Source organism: Brachycentrus maculatus, unplaced genomic scaffold (genome assembly GCF_059751285.1).
Source record: "Brachycentrus maculatus isolate JH-2025_06_01 unplaced genomic scaffold, ASM5975128v1 h1tg000633l, whole genome shotgun sequence".
NCBI classification, from domain to species: Eukaryota; Metazoa; Arthropoda; class Insecta; order Trichoptera; family Brachycentridae; genus Brachycentrus; species Brachycentrus maculatus.
In genome coordinates, this window is record NW_028281369.1 from 129867 (window position 1) to 147786 (window position 17920).

At 31.4% G+C, this 17920-nt stretch overlaps 1 long non-coding RNA gene across 1 annotated transcript in view; it reads right to left on the reverse strand.

Annotated features, from left to right (window-relative positions):
- The window catches only part of LOC148300917 (uncharacterized), a 40850-nt gene extending 23588 nt beyond the window's left edge, over positions 1–17262 (reverse strand). Inside the window, exons 1-2 of the long non-coding RNA XR_015838874.1 lie at positions 17151–17262; positions 8170–8450 (exon numbers count right to left, since the gene is read on the reverse strand). This is a non-coding gene — a long non-coding RNA (uncharacterized LOC148300917). The remainder of the gene's footprint in view (positions 1–8169; positions 8451–17150) is intronic.
- Between the last annotated feature and the right edge of the window lie 658 nt (positions 17263–17920).

The window sequence follows — 17920 nt, forward strand, 5'->3', positions numbered from 1 at the left end:
CCAGACTTACATACTCTCTTTCATCTGTGTAACACACTATCTGCGGGCGGATTCGCGCTCATAATAGAGATAAACATCTCTGAAAAGAAGTGATAACATTTAACCATACTGTATACATCGATATGAGATCAAAAGATGCTGTAAAAGTCATGCGTAAAAATAACTTACACGCAATTTACGACAAGTCGAGTGAAAAGGTAAAATCACCCTTCCCGCCGAACGCCACCAGTCGAGTGAAATGGTAATTAAGATAAATATAATTAAAACATATTTGCGTGCGATTATTTCCTGTAAAGCTTTACATATACAAGTATATACCATATGCATTCAATCGTTATTATGAATTTAAATTTGTAGTCATAAATTATCCGTTTATAGAATGAATTATGGATAATACATCACAGCAGTTAGTGCCATAAAAGGGAAACATGCATGATGTATGATGTAATGTATGAATTATGATATTTCTTTCAAAATACATATCGCTAAGAACATTTGTACAATGTAACATAACAATAGTTTGAGAACAGCAACTTTATAGAAAAAACTGTTTTATTTTTTGTTAGTTTTTATTTATTTAAAATTTTTTAGCAAAGCACACGTTTTCGAACTATAATATTTATTTCATAGATACATACATTTTTATTTTTTATTTTTTACCATATGTATTACGGCTCTTTAGGTATGGCCTGTGTTGAGACGAAATACATGTTAATACAATTTTTATTTTTTTATTATTTGTTTTTTTTTAAATAATTACATTATATACATTACATACAATATATATAATAAATCCCTTACCGCACCACAATGGTGCATAGGGCACTGCTTCATATAAACGCAGTGTTATCTCGATCGATTACACATGAAGGAAAGGTGATTAGCCCTCCACTTCAGGTACCAGTCCAGTGTAATATTGAATAAATATTACAGTGAAAAATCACTTATATTTATTAAACCCCCCTGGGAATCGAACCCGGGACCTCCAGAACGGTAGGCGAGCATGCTGACCATTACACTACAGAGGCGGACAAACAATATATACAATAACAATTTACAACATAAAAGTTTTACAATAAAATAATTACACCTGGACTTTGTTTAATTCACTTTCTACCTTGTCCCTTCCAACGAGAAGCAACCATCGACGGACACTGTTCTTAAAGACCTATGTAAATACAGTATCTACTCAATGAATTAGGGCCACGCAGAATTTCGCGCAATTTCTCAATTCAAACAGGAATAACTCAGAGAAAACCTTGAATAAAACAACCTTGAATTTTATTTACACATGAACACTTTATTACGCTTAAATTATGCATACACTTTCATATAAATATAGTTAGTATTTAGTATTTCCACCTTTGGCAGAAATAACTGCCTCAATTCTTTTTGGCATACTTAAAATGCACTGTTTTATCATGTTTTTTATTTCTTCGTCTTCTGACCAAATTTTTTGAATATTTTTTTTTAGACAGTCTACTGTCAGATTTGGAAATGAGTATACCTTATTTTTTAACATGCTCCATACGTTTTCTATAGGATTAAGGTCCGGAGAATTTCCAGGCCAGGGGAGCAAAGGCAGATTTTTGTTAGAAAAAAAATTATTATTGATTTAGCCCGGTGGCAAGGTGCCCCATCCTGCATGAAGGTGTATGGACCTTCTGTTGGGTCGAGTGTATGGTAGAAAGGCAATAAAATTCGTTCGAGGACCTGCTTATAGGAATTTTGGTTCATTGTTCCTTCCACGAAAAACAACGGCCCAGGTAAATTGTTAATAATACATGGCCATATCATTGTTGCAGGGGGTGTTTGATAACTTTTACCACACAGGCCTCATTGTAACGTTCCATTGGTGTTCTCCTGACGAATCGACGGCTCTCTGTCACGGCTTCTAACCGGCACTCATCACTAAAGATGACCTGAAAAATAATGAAAATTTAAGTTTAATTCAAATATATAAGTTTATTTACTAAAATGATATGTTGAAAATTACATTTAAATAAATACCTTTTTCCAATCATCTACCGAGTAATTTCGATGTAGCCTGGCCCTTTTTAATCGATCCGCTTTCATTCGTGGTGTCAATTTTGGTACTTTTACAGGGCGCCTGCATTTCAGATTTACTTCGTAAAGACGTCGCCTCAGTGTTGATACCGATATATTTATACCCTCTTCTTCCAATTTTATTTTTAATGTTTTTGCTGATGCACTACGGTTTTCTAAGGCACTTTGAACGATTTTTCGATCAGTCCTCGGTGTTGTTTTTCTAATCCTACGACAGTTCTTTCGCCGATTGCTGGTGGCGGGTGACTGATTTTTTATTGATTTTGAAATTCTGTCCACTGTTTGACGAGAAACGTTTTCTTTTTTTGAAATTTCTCTATTAGATAGTATTCTTAATTTCAGTAGCACTATAACACTAGACTTTTTTTCCTCAGAAATGTCTTTACTTTTTCCCATTTTGTCCTTTTCAAAAAAAAACACTTGTGTTTACAAAAAAAAATTATAATTTATGAACTAAAATTAAAAATTAAGTTTTTTTCACAAGACACGATAGCTATATAACCTCTCTAAACAAAGCAACAACCAGAACTGAAGAAACTTCACTAATAAATGAGATAGGACTATTTTTTGAACTTTCAACTATCTGTCTACCTGTGCTAATTAGGGACCTTTCTCAGAAAAAGGGTTTGAAATTTTATAAAGGCTTAAATTATCCAGGTTTATTTTACATATTATTGAAGGTAATATACATGATATTAGATGTCAATAGAAAACTTAAAGTATTTATGTAAAATAAATATAATAATCCAAAAGATTTCAGAGTATTCAAAAAAATAATGGGTGGCCCTAATTCATTGAGTAGATACTGTATGTCCTTAAGACCTATATACCTTAAATACATATATGTATGTACCAAATACAATATAAGAAGGTTTTATTATTTCATTGATAATTTCATAAAAATACATATTTACTAAGTTAATTATTGTTTTTGTCATCTTACGAAAGATAAATTTAAATGAGGACCAACAGGATTTAAATAATTTCTCAAAGTCAAACAATTATTTTTTTTAAAAATGAAAACAGTACTTGGTTCTAGCCCTTTAAAGTAGAATTGAAATAGCAAAAACATTTAATATGTAAAAAATAATAACGCCATATTAATTAATTATGGAAGATCAAAGAATTCACGGATGCTGCAGAAAGATAACATGATACGAAGGCATGGCCTAGGTGACGTTGTCCATGATAGAAGGACCTACAGCTTGAGGACGAGGAGAGCTGATCCCAACAGTCTACAAAGACCATAAGTTGGGATGGACCCAGGAGATTAACATTTGCAATACTGTCATAGTTATTCATATTTATTACCATTCGAACATCTATCATACATCATACCGCTCACTCCTTTCAACAACGACATATATATATCAAAAATCGACCATTTCCAGTTGTACATGTTTTCGGAATGCCCATAAAATGTACTATTTCCCAGCTAAAGCGGCATATTTTTAACTTAATATTTACCCGCTACAGGGCAGAAAGTGTTGTTTTTACATTCTGAAGAAAAGGTTTTGTTTAATTATTTTTTTAAATAAACTAAATATTTTTATTATGGTGAAAAAACATTCAGGTTTTACCTGAATAAAACGGAATTTGAAATACAACGCTGTTTTTAAGTATTTTTAGCAGGGTTTTCAAGTATATAATTAATTTAAACAATACCCCACAATTGGCATTCCGATAGAGTAAATATTTTAAAATCTTATAAAATTGAAAAAATGACACATACATATAGATTCATTTTAAAGTTATCATAGTTATTTTAAAAACGATTTAAAATATTTTTTTCTCACGAACGAATAATTAAAATAATCTTATCGCTCGTAAAAATAAATTATGCTTATTTTTAACCATCCAATACCCGTATAGAATGGCACAAAACCATTAACACTTTAGTTTTGGGCATAGCATTCTTCTCCTCTGATTGGCTGACTTATTCCGTAATAAATTATGCGGGCTACAAATTAAGAGGGTGTTTCCAAACCAAAAGTCGTTTCAATATTCTTCGCCTGATTCATATCTGCCTTAAATGGTGCATAGGGCACCGAGACCTACTCACTCATGCTTTCCAATTTTGAATAGCTCTTTTATACTTATATACAGATTTTAAACAGATTTCTAGACTGTTTGATCCAGATTTTTTGGTTTGGCATATCGCTCACACCTTTCAAGAACGTCATAAATCAAAAATCGTCATTTTTCAGCTGTGCATGTTTTCGGAATTCCCAGAAAATGTACTATATCCCTGGAAAAAGCGGCATATTTTTAACTTAATATTTACCAGCTACAGAGCAGAAAGTGTGGTTGAGCATTTTGAAGAAAATGTATTGTTTAATTATTTTTTTAAATATACTAAATATTTTTCAAATGGAGAAAAAATCTTCAAGTTTTACCTAAAAAGATCTGTTGCACAGTAAAAAGTTCAATAAGTGGCTTGGTATTTATTTTTAATCCAATGTATTATATTTTTAAACTTTAAAAAGTTCTCCTGAAAAATCAAGTTTTTTTTATTTATGACGTTCTTGAAAGGAGTGGCAGTTGTGTTCGCCTCCGTAGTGTAATGGTCAGCACGCTTGGCTACCGTTCCGGAGGTCCCGGGTTCGATTCCCAGGGGGGGTCAAATAAATATAAGTGATTTTTACACTAAAATATTTATTCAATATTACCCTGGACTGGTACCTGAAGCGGAGGGCTGATCACCTTTCCTTCATGTGTAAACGATTGAGATAACACTGCGTTTATATGAATCAGTGCCCTATGCACCATTGGGGTGTGGATAAGGGTTTTATTATTTATTTATTATTGAAACGAGTGAGCGATATGGCAACACTGCTTGGCCACTTTCTCCTGTACGACTACGATATATTTCATGAATCGATGTAAGAGGGTCAATTCGTGTGTATATGCGATGTAGCCTGATGTAATGAAATTGGTATTTTTACCTCATTTCGTTCAAAACGATGAAAAATGTTTCCTCACACTAACATCTACCTTAGACAAACGCCAGGAAATTAAAGCTATCTAGGTCATTAGAGTACAGAATCGCATGACAAGTCGCCGTTTGTTCGACGGGGTTTATGGCACAAAGCGAAGGGGCGCGCCCAGGGGATTATAGCACGTAAGGTATTCAAAATATTTTTGCATTTTTTTCTTCTGTATATTCGCTAACACGAAATGCGGCGTTCAATTCGTGATGACTATCTATAAAATATCTGGAAATAATGTTGTCCGCTGTTTTATTCGTTAATAAATTAGATAATAAATTAATTTGGCCATTTTTATGTAGTAAAACATAACTGAAATTTACAATATGACTTAGTTATAAAATCACTATATATATCTTTTTACAACTTCATTACGATTCGACCGAGCGAGTGTTTTTGCCTAGAATTTTCACTCATGAATTACATGAAATAATAGTAACTTTTAACATTAAAAGTAAATCCACTAACGAGTAGGCAAAGGCTATGAAACTAAAAAATTTGAAGCCTAAGTAGGGTCACGATAAGCGGTGTTGCATAAGCCGTAGCTAGATTTAAAACTATATATATTACATATATATATATATATATATATATATATATATATATATATATATATATATATATATATATATATATATATATATATATATATATATATATATATATATATATATATATATATATATATATATATATATATATATATATATATATATATATATATATATATATATATATATATATATATATATATATATATATATATATATATATATATATATATATATATATATATATATATATATATATATATATATATATATATATAAATTTATATTGATCTCCAAGGGCATCTGAACTGACTCATCCCTTTTGGCCATGAATCTGATGACTCGATTGGACCGTATTATTCATTATCTAGAAGGCACTTATGTATGACTTCAGTAAAACTAATATTTCTTATCAGTGTTGACCTTATAAAATGCGTCGGCTTAATCCGCAAAGCATCCATCTCCATTTGGGATACTAGAGAGCCAAACGTAAAAACATTTTTTTTTTTACATCTCAACATAGATGAAGAAGAATATGGAAGTCTGGGCATTTACAGGGCTTACGATCGTCGTAGGCTTGGTTAAATGATCACTTTACACACGTGTAACATTCACCAATTCTACCCATGATTGACCACCATACTACTCAAATTCTTGGAACTTCTATATATATGAACCAATTAAGAAACCTTGCTCTTGAATCGCTAGAACTTCACTAGAGACATCTATTGGTAAATTTTGAAACTTTTAGGTATATTGATCAAACTCGTAACACAGTATACGCGAGTTCACAATATCCATCTATGATGGGATGTGGAAAGCTTTTATTAAGCAAAAACTCTTTGCTTAGTAAAAATTGGTTGCTATGCAATGAATAATAAAAATAACATTTATGATTTTTATGGAGTGTGTGGAAGTTTTTGGTGAGTATTTTTATGTTTTAGAATTAAAATAAACCCTGATGATGACAAGGTTCTTGTCTAAACCGGTGGGTTAAATTGTATAAAATTATATATATTGTAAAACAAAGTTATTTAATTTTATAAAGTTTATAAAATGTGCCACAAAGTATCTGCGGAAAACATTCAAGAAAAAAAACTCTTTCCATTTGTATGTGATGTCCGAATCCTAGATTATATTCACATACTTGAGAAACGCTTGAAAACGTGATTTTCAGTTAATTTTAGCTTATATTGGAAAGAAGGATTATTAGTACGTCGTATACCTGAAACATGAAAAAAGAAGCAAATGCGTTGATGGTTGGTCCTCTGAAGGAGTTCGACACTTTACACGTAGATTTCAATATTTTGTTTGTATTATATCACACTTGAAATGATAAACTAATATACGTAGATATACCTCTTGCGATTACCGATTGTGTAATATGATAACCTATTTTTCGAGAAAATGATTGTGTAATATTTACACTAAATAAATTGTTTCCGTAGCGACAATGGTATAACTGAGCTAACTACATATAATATAGAAGAATAATTTTTTATTGTTTTGGCGTTTAATTTGTGAAAATCCATATTTATGTTTTAAAAATTAAAATCAAATGATTAGAGTCTACTCAATTGTATATACATACATTTATATATGTATATATATTTATATATATATATATATATATATATATATATATATATATATATATATATATATATATATATATATATATATATATATATATATATATATATATTAAATATAAAAAATCAAGACAATTGATTGACAATGCTTTAACAAGGCGTAACGAATTGTTACAAATTTTTATTTACATGTTTTTAAAAAATAAATATAGTATGCAACTTTTGACTCAAACAAGTGTTTGATTTTAATATTTAAAATATAAAATATAAATAATATTTAAAATATATAATATAATTGATTTATAATACAAGAAAAAAGTACCTCTCCAAGCACAAGAGCTCAGTCTTTTTTTTGGAGAGGCTCAGCGCAACTAAAATTGTAAGATTGCATTAAGTAGAAATGTGTAGAAATTGTATGAAAATATGTCAATAATAATCCCTTTCCGCACCCCAATGGTGCATAGGGCACTGCTTCATATAAAGGCAGTGTTATCTCGATCGATTACACATGACGGAAAGGTGATCAGCCCTCCACTTCAGGTACCAGTCCAGTGTAATATTGAATAAATATTACAGTGAAAAAATCACTCATATTTATTAAACCCCCCTGAGAATCAAACCCAGGACCTCCAGAACGGTAGGCGAGCATGCTGACCATTACACTACGGAGGCGGACATAATGAAAATATGTTGCTATATCAAATAAATAAAAATTACAAAAAAAATAAGTACAACTATAAATAATGATAAAAAATATTTTAAAAGATCTATCTCATTGATTCGTTAGTTAATTAGTAACCCACACGATGGACCGATCAAGTTAAGGCAGCAGCAGGCACCTCGGTGGTTGGAGCGCTACGTGCAGCGCAGTCAAGGGATAACTGGAGAAGAGTCATTGCTTCCACAAGGGTCACGAGCCTCAGTAATGAAGATTAAGACGGAGAATAAAGATTTTTTTTCAATAAACCTTACCTGATAATGCTTGCAGAACACCGATCACCAGGAACGCCATAAAAACCGCCCCACAATTTTTCCGTAACAACAGCACCATTTTTAATCTCTAACCGTTATTATTTTGTCACTTAACACAAACACTTGTCACCTTACAACTTGGCTGCTGTGACCGAATTCACCGAATTGACCGAATTGACCGAATCGATCGAACTGACCGAATTGGCCGAAAGAGAGTAATCTGGGTCTCACTCGAACTAAGATGAAATGGTCTTCAAAATATGAAAGGCACTTCTTCACAGCTGAAAAATATAAAAAATTGATTAATATAATTAAAATATAACTTCGTTTTAAAATCATTATAAATATTTTATTATAACTTATTTATCATGTCTACCGGTTTCGAAGCTAACCGCTTCTTTATCAAGACTGATTAATATCATTTCATTAATTGATTCGGCAGTCACTTTGTGGTAAAATCTATCCATTTTTAATTAATGTTTTACTTAGTAAATACCACTATTTCAAATAGTGGTATTATCTATTTGAAAAAGTGGTATTTACTAAGTAAAACATTAATTAAAAATGATTAATACCATTTAAATATATTTATAGATAAAAATACTTTTTTTGACATCTCAACATAGATGAACTTCTATTGCTTCAAATGATGCGGAATGCATCGAAACACATCGCTCACTCCTTTCAAGAACGTCATAAATCAAAAATCGTCAATTTTCAGTTGTGCATGTTTTCGGAATGTCCAGAAAATGTACTATATCTCAGCAAAAGCGGCATATTTTTAACTAAATATTTACCAGCTACAGGGCAGAAAGTGTTGTTTTTGCATTTTGAAGAAAAGGTATTGTTTGATTATTTTTTTAATTTTACTAAATATTTTTCAAATGGAGGAAAAACCTTCAGGTTTTACCTCAAAAGATCTGTTGCACAGTAAAAAGTCCAATAAGTGGCTTGATATATTTTTTTAATACATTGCATTATATTTTTAAACTTTAAAAACGTTCTCCTGAAAAATCAATTTTTTTGATTTATGACGTTCTTGAAAGGAGTGAGCGACATGTCACAATAGATTTTGAGAAATAGCGGTATTCACCGAGTAAAAATTAAATTGAAAACTGAGTATTTTAGTTTTAAGTACATAAATGGGAGAAGATAAGTTGGAACATAATAAAAAAAAGGTTATTTTCATATATGTGGATAACAACATACGCAATTGATGATTTTATGGCCTTAATTAATTACTGTTAAGTAAAGATTTGAATATTTAATTGAAAATTAATTACTATTGAACATTTTAACAGCCAATATTTTAGCGTTTAGTGGGAAAGCGGCTTAAAAGGTTGACTTGGGAATTTATTCAAATTTTAATTGTCAATTTTAAAATCAAAGGTCAAATACTGTTAATGGTATATTGTTAAACACTTTTAGTAACTGTTAATTTTTAAAGCAGTGTTAGGTCACAAAATACTCAGATGTATAGGTGTTTTTTTTTAAATATGCAAATTTAAATTGCCCGCAATTTTTCATATTTATATATTTATTTCTCTTATTTTCTTTAACAATATTCCTTTTCTTTTTATTAAAACATAAAAACTATGAAAAAATACGTGTTTTCTTGAATATACATACTATTACGTAAAAATTGGTGAATATCGCGTTTTGAGGACAAAATATATGATCAGTTTATCTCAGCACCATTGGGGTGCGGATAAGGGTTTGAATAGAGTCTAATCAAATATTTCCAATACGAAGTAAATTAAGTTAAATAGAGATATTTTGAGGTTAGACGTAATTTATTTATGTCGGATTGTTAGTGTGAATCCGAATGATCTTTTCTTGGAGAGATTTAAGCGTGTACAAAGTTAAAAAAGGGAAATCACCGTTGGCCGTCTGGCCTCAAATTTTTCGAATTCCGTTACCGCCAAATCACACAGGCGGCCATTTGTATTTCAAACGCGGGAAAAAAGTGTTTTGAGATAATTTAACCCTTTTGCCACCCATTTGTTAAATATTTTTTAATTCAATATATATCAATTTTTATGGATATATATATATATATATATATATATATATATATATATATATATATATATATATATTTATATATATATAAATATATAAATATATATTTATATATATATATATATATATATATATATATATATATATATATATATATATATATATATATATATATATATATATATTTAAATGATGCATTTATAAATATGATTTAATTAATGTAGATCAAATAATTTATTTTATATTTTCCTTAATTTCAGCTAATTTTGCATGTTGTTTACTTTTGTATTACTATCACTTCTTGTATATAGTTTTTTTTACATTTGGTAATTTTTACAATTACCTGGATAAGACCAATATTTCCTATTAACTTGGTACATACTACTATTATTAGAAAAAGTGGTATTTAACAGGTAAAAATTAAATTAAAAATTACATAAATTAATTAAATTAGAATACAATACATTACAAATGTATGTATTTGTTTTAATCTTATGTTAATTACATTAGATAAAACAAATTAAAGTAGATATTACCACAATGCGACTGCCGAATCAATTGATAAATGAATTTATTATGTTTGTACGAGGCAAAATCACTCGCAAACGAGTAAAGAGGCTTATAAAAAAATATGAAAAAATAAATAAAATTTTAAAATTAAAAATCACGAAGAAGCGTTGAGATTCCCATAAATGTTTATGTTATTATATGTACAAATATAAAGTAAAATACATCAGCAGATGTTTTCAACTAACCGCCATGCATTACGGCAATTATTGACAGCTGGTAGCGACTTACGTCGACAATTGTAGCGAAATGTACCACGCACCCCTATGTTTGCAACTCAAATACAAATTTAAATTAGAAATTTAATTTGAATTGTTTGAGGGTTTAGGAAATAACGAGGCACTCAAATGTCAACAAAAAAAGTCGACAAACCGATGTTTAGTAATGAGATATATCGGTTATAACTCTTTTTTAGTTGCCTTAGAAAATATCCTTACGTGTAGAAGGATGTATAGCATATTTAGTTTATTTGTATTAATAAAGAAAGTGGATGTGTATAGTTCATAAGAAATTAATAAGGTTGATCCCTAAGAATAATACAATAATGGATAAATCGCTCACTCTTTTCAAGAACGACATAAATCAAAAAACTTGATTTTTCAGGAGAACGTTTTTAAAGTTTAAAAATATAACACATTGTATTAAAAATAAATACCGAGCCACTTATTGAGCTTTTTACTGTGCAACAGATCTTTTTAGGTAAAACCTGAAGGTTTTTTCTCCATTTGAAAAATATTAAGTATATTTAAAAAAATAATTATACAATACCCTTTCTTCAAAATGTTAAGACAACATTTTTTTGCCCTGTAGCGGGTAAATATTAAGTTAAAAATATTCCTCTTTTGCTGGGATATAGTACATTTTCTGGGCATTCCGAAAACATGCACAATTGAAAATTGCCGATTTTTTATTTATGACGATCTTAAAAGGAGTAAGCGAAATATCTCATATCAATCAACAATTTTTGTCAACTAAATACCTTCTTTTGCACATTCTGTTTCCAATTTTTATTATAATTCGGCGTTCTATCCTCTCAGCCTACCCCTGCAGCATAGACAGAGAGAATAGAACGCCGTACTCATTATTTCTTTGCACACATTATTTGCGTCTTTCACATAGATGCATCTATCTCTTCATACATACCCGTCACTATATCGTAGTCATACAGGAGAAAGTGACCAAGTGCATTTGTTTACAAAAACATGATAATTGACTATTTGATATCTTACTAGCTTAATATTGCCCTGAAAAAATCCCAAAGGATTTTAAACTTGGATGTATAATACATTGACTTATTAAAAATTACTAACTGCATTGATGTTTATTTTGTTGCCAAGCAAAAGTGACTTAAATGGCCCTCCTGAACATTTTACGTTTTGTTATTTGGTCACTTTCTCCTGTACGAATACGATATACCCTTATTTAAAGACTTCTGAGTCTCTTTTAGATACTTCTAGTGATTTTTCGTCTGCCGATGTGAAACTAGTGCGAAATGTCTCAATTTCCTGTGTGGTGAAGAAGATCGCTAGCCGTTTTGATAAATTTGAATGTAAAAATAGCATTTAGTACGCCGACTGCCAAAAATAGCGACGCAGGCCCGTCGAGTCTTGTCGCGTGAATCTGCAGTGTGTAACTAACTCACAGTACAGTAAAACCGCGATATAACGGACTTATTGAGGGAGGGTTGGCCATTGAAGGGTTAAAGTAATGTTAAAACCCATCATATTTGTACCCCACTGTCGTCATGCTGTGTCGCATACATTACGTTTATAACCCATAGAACTTTCGAGTCTCGTGTACAGTAAAACCACGATATTACGGACTAATTTTAGGAAGGGACAGTAAAGCTGAAAGTCCGTTGTACATAAATAGGCTTAAAATAAATAAATTTTAAAAAATGTGTTGTTTTTGACTTGAGTCAGAGTTTCTCGGCTCGAACCCACTTTACCACAATTTGATACCTATTTGTAATAATGAGCCGCTTAGGCTCACAGAAAAAGTATGAAATTGACGTATTTTTATAAATAATAAAAACACAGATAGGCGCCGTGGCTCTCGACTGTGAAACTGGCGTCGCGGGTACGATTCCCGCCAATTGTAATATGAATTCAAGAAAGATTTATTTTCAATTGGTCTGGATGTTTGTGATGTATTTTTCACATTAACCTTCCCTATCCTTACTATCCTCTCTGCAGATAAGCATCTTAAATAGACACTTTGCGGGTTATTCCTTTTAATAAAAAATACTAAAATTTTTTTTTTTAAATTCTCATTTAATTTTTTTTAAACATATTTGGCAGTGTTGTTGTTACTCCGGTTAGGTGCAGACTACGAACAGGAAGGCATTATGTCCCAAAATCTAATGCTAGAAGTATGACGTGATTATCATGACCGCTAAAAATTGTTTACATTTTTTGCAGTATTGTTTCTTCTTCTTTGCTATCTTGAATTTCATCCTCATTCTTTACGTACATAACTTCATCTCCTATTTCACTTTTTTGTCCGCCTCTGTAGCGCAAAGGTCAGCACGCTCGGCTACCCCTCTGGAGGTCCCGGGTTCAATTTCCAGAGATGAGGTCAAATAAATACGTGATTTTTCATTTTAATATTTATTCAACATTACCCTGGACTGGTACCTGAAGCAGATGGCTGATCACCTTTCCTTTATGTGTTATGTAAACCCTTATCCACACCCCAATGGTGCATAGGGAACTGTTATCTTGTTAGGCAACACATGAAGGACAGGTGATCAGCCCTTCGTTTCAGGTAATATTCAAGAAATATTAGAGTGAAAAAATCACATTTATTTATTTGACCCCCCCTGGGAATCGAACCCGGGACCTCCAGAACGGCAGGCAAGCGTGCTGAATATTACACTACAGAGGTGGACAAATCATTCATGTGTTAACGATCAAGATAAAACTGCGTTTGTATGATGCAGTGCCCTATGCACCATTAGGGTGCGGATAAGGGTTTGAAGAAATGAAGAGCATTCTTCATCTACTTGGATTATTTGTCCGTTATATCCGAAGTTGGTTAATAGAGGTGCGTTATATCGAGGGTGTACTATAGTTCTAAGCGCGGAGGGCGTATCTACATTCTATGCAAGCCGGAGTTATGACTCATCAATATTCAACATGCGAGAAGCGTCAGAATAAACATACTGTATATGCTTTTCCTCGTATACATATCGCTCACTCCTTTCAAGAACGTCATAAATCAAAAATTGTCAATTTTCAGTTGTGCATGTTTCCGGAATGCCCAGAAAATGTACGATATCCCAGCAAAATCGGCATATTTTTAACTTAATATTTACCCACTACAGGGCAGAAAGTGTTGTTTATGCATTTTGAAGAAAAGGTGTTGTTTAATTATTTTTTTAATTATACTAAAAAAATTTCAAATGGAGAAAAAACCTTCAGGTTTTACCTAAAAGGATATGTTGCGCAGTAAAAAGTTAAATAAGTGGTTTGATATTTATTTTTAAAACATTGTATTATATTTTTAAACTTTAAAAACGTTGTCCTGAAAAATCAATTTTTTTTTATTTATGACGTTCTTGAAAGGAGTGAGCAATATATGTATGTACAAATAAAAAGCTTTCTCAAATCCACATTGATGGCTGTAGTGAACTTACTATTACTGTACTATGTCATGAGATTTATCATATATTTTTTAATTTATTTAAACTTCATGTACAGAAAAGAAATTAGTATATTGGCGGGCTTATTGCTAAAAAAACAATATCTTCCAACCAACCAAAAACAGACTAGTGATATTAGTCAAAACGTTTGATACCATATATAGCTGTTTGCAATCAGAGAGTATATAGTACTTGAACATGAAAAAAAACATAAATTTCAAATTGACATTTAAAAAAACATAAATCACAAAAGGTGATAATAAGGAGGGCAAAGGCAAAAGGGAGTTTAGGGAAGGAGGTAGAGGGAAAAACTAAGGGAGGAGGTTTGATGGACAGTTAGGATTATATGTGGGAGTAACAAAATTTTTAGTAGTGTGGTTATCAATCGTGGGTAGAATGGCAAGTGTTACACGTGTGTAAAGTGATCACTTAATAGCCTTTGACAGGTCATTCTTCTAACCTTTATTCGCACCCAATGGTGCATAGGGCACTGCATCGTATTGACGCAGTGTTTTCTTGATTGTTCCTTACATGAAAGCAAGGCGATCACTCCTGAGCTTCAGGGACCAATCCAGGGTAATATTTAATAAATGTAAGACTGTAAAATCACCAATATTTATTTTCACACCCCTCCACTGGGAATCGAACCCGGGACCTCCAGCACGGTAGCTAAACACGCTAACCATCACACCACGGAGGCAGAATTATATATCAAGGAGTTCCAAAAAAAATTTGCAGTGTGGTTGTCAATAATGGGTAGAATGGTTAATATTGCACGTGTGTAAAGTGATCACTTAACCAGCCTATGACAGATCATAAGCCCTGTAAATACCCAGACATATTCTTCTACATCTTTGTTGAGATTTTAAAAAAAACTCCTTAATGGAAAAGCGCAGATTTGTGAACAAGTATTTGACACATCCTAAAGTGTTGTGAATACAAGTATGCAGCTCCGAGTGACCAATGCTTAAAATGCGTTCTCTCAGACGAATGTACGGCAAAACTATATATCAGATATGTTCGAATGGTGATATAAGAAAGAATGCAAGGCTGAGATATGTATTATTGATCAAATTAAGAAAGGTGATTTGAGATGGTTTGGGCGTGTGTCGGGTTGTGGTCCCGTGGTTAGTGTCGCGGACTCTTAAGTCAGAGTTTCTCGGTTCGAACCCACTCTACCACAATTTGATACCTATTTCTAATAATGAGCCGCTTAGGCTCACAGAAATTGTTTGAAATTGACTTATTAAATAAATATTAATATCTTTTATAATTCCAATGTTTTATATATGCAATATATTTGGTGTGCGTGACTTTGGTGTTGCGTGACCGATGGCATGGAATGCTCTTCCACCAGCAGCTAGAAATATTGAGAGTGAGATGATGTTAAGAAAGAAACTAAAAACGCAATTGTTTGCTAAATCATTTCCACTATCTCCTTTTCCTAAATCATTAACAGTGAAGCACACTTGCGGTAGTATTTTATAAATTATCCAAATTTATTATCATTATGGTTAAAAAGGATAATAACAGCACAAACTAGGACGCTCGGAGTTGCATACTTGTATTTTGAGTAGCAACAACAACCGACACTCATGTTCGGTCAACTCAAAAAATTATTTATACAGTCCCGGGTTCGATTCCCAGAGGGGGCAAATAAATAAAAGTGATTTTTTCACTCTAATATTTATTTGATACTACCCTGAACTGGTACCTGAAGCGGGGGGCTCATCATCTTTCCTTCGTGTGTTAACGATCAAGATAACACTGCGTTTGTACGATGCAGTGCCCTAGGCACCATCGGGTGCGAACGAGGGTTGACAAAAAGATTTTTGGTAGGTTGGAACATATTGTTTTTTAGCAATAAGCCCGCCAATGCTATTTCTTTTCTGTACATGAAGTTTAAATAAATAATATAATACATCGCTCACTCCTTTCAAGAACGTCATAAATCAAAAAACCTGATTTTTGAGGAGAACGTTTTTTAAGTTTAAAAATATAATTAAATGTATTAAAAATAAATATCAAGCCACTTATTGAACTTTTTACTGTGTAACAGATCTTTTTAGGTAAAACCTGAAGGTTTTTTCTCCATTTGAAAAATATTTAATATATTTAATATATTTAAAAACATAATTAAACAATGCCTTTTCTTCAAAATGCAAAAACAACATTTTCTGCCCTGTAGCGGGTAAATATTAAGTTTAAAATATTACATATTACAAATTACATTTTCTGGGCATTCCGAAAACATATACAACTGAAAATGGACGATTTTTGATTTATGACGTTCTTGAAAGGAGTGAACGACAGGTAAAATGTACAAAATATTTTTTTTTAAACTACAAAAAAATCACTTAAAAACGTGAAGCAATGCAACAATAATATGAAGGAAAAATGGATAAAAAAAATAAATTAACGGGTTATTTTTCTAGCCCTTGATACGCGATTATCGAAATCTAAATATAATTATGAAACCGGCTTATAAAAATAAATGATAAAAGATAAAAAAAAATATCTTTGCTCAGGCCGTATACGATAACAAAAATGCATAACAATAATAGAACTGCACAAAAATCACGTAAAAACTCAAAGCAATGCAACAATAATCCCTTATAAAAAAGGCTTAAAAAATAAACCGAAAAAAACTGCAAATTACTTATTTTCCCGCGTTTAAAATGCTTTAAACACGAGGTTAGTGTAAAAATAAAATAAAATAACATCTAAAAGAAATAAAGAGATGACTAACTTCAAATAACTTCACGCCATGGGCCACGAAATCCGAATTTTATATGGCGAAGGGTGTTCAAAACTTCTCAGCGGACAACACAACCACGCGCGACCGAGTACCGGACTAGACTGAAGTTTTTGAATTGTTTTTTTACGAGCTGGCGTTGTTTGATGGTATTAGTGCGCTTATAGCACGTACAAACGGGTGAACGCAAAATTGTAATTTAATAATAATATATATACTCGTATAAACACACTTTTTGCTGATATGATTTGAATAATTGAATACGTCAGCTGATATTGTGTTAATATTGGGAAAATACGAATTTTGTTGCTGTGTTTGTTATGTCGAAATATTATTTGCATAGTTAGAAAAATCACTGTGTTTTTTCATGTATTTTTTAGATCATGTTATATTATTTCTTTATCAGACATATCTGTTTTATGTATATATATATATATATATATATATATATATATATATATATATATATATATATATATATATATATATATATATATATATATATATACATATATTTATATGTGTGTATAGGTGGAAGTGAAGCACGGAGTACGCAAAAGTACTAGGAATGTCAACAAATGTCGAAAAAGAAAAAGTTTTATTTTTCAACATAACTAACTAACCATTGCCCAAGAGGGGTAGGCAGAGAGAATATATCGCGACACCAATCTATCTTTCCATATTATCTTCGCCTCTTCCACATTGACTTCTAACCTTACCATGACTATTTTGAAATACTCGATCATGTCAAGTTTTCCTCGGTC